Below are 388 nucleotides of genomic sequence, written 5' to 3'. Positions count from 1 at the left end.
ACAAAGTCGGCAGCTTTTGTTACAAAGTGAAATATCTAACTAATTAGACAATAGAAGAAGAAGAAGAAGAAGAAGAAGAAGAAGAAGAAGAAGAAGAAGAAGAAGAAGAAGAAGAAGAAGAAGAAGAAGAAGGAAGAGGAAGAGGAAAGAAGCTGGAGGAGGTGGAGGAGGAGAAGGATGAGGAGGAATAAGAAATAGACAAGAATAAAACCAAAACCAAAAAAAAAGAAAACTTGAATATTTTTAGAATAAAATATATTCTTTAACTCCAAGCAAAGCTCTGTAGAATGTAGACTTCTCCAAGTAATATATGTACATACACACATATCTATATATACATATACATTTATGCATATATATATATATATATATATATATATATATATAT

This window comes from Octopus bimaculoides, chromosome 18, assembly GCF_001194135.2.
Source record: "Octopus bimaculoides isolate UCB-OBI-ISO-001 chromosome 18, ASM119413v2, whole genome shotgun sequence".
Classification (NCBI taxonomy): domain Eukaryota; kingdom Metazoa; phylum Mollusca; class Cephalopoda; order Octopoda; family Octopodidae; genus Octopus; species Octopus bimaculoides.
This window is presented reverse-complemented; position numbering follows the sequence as displayed.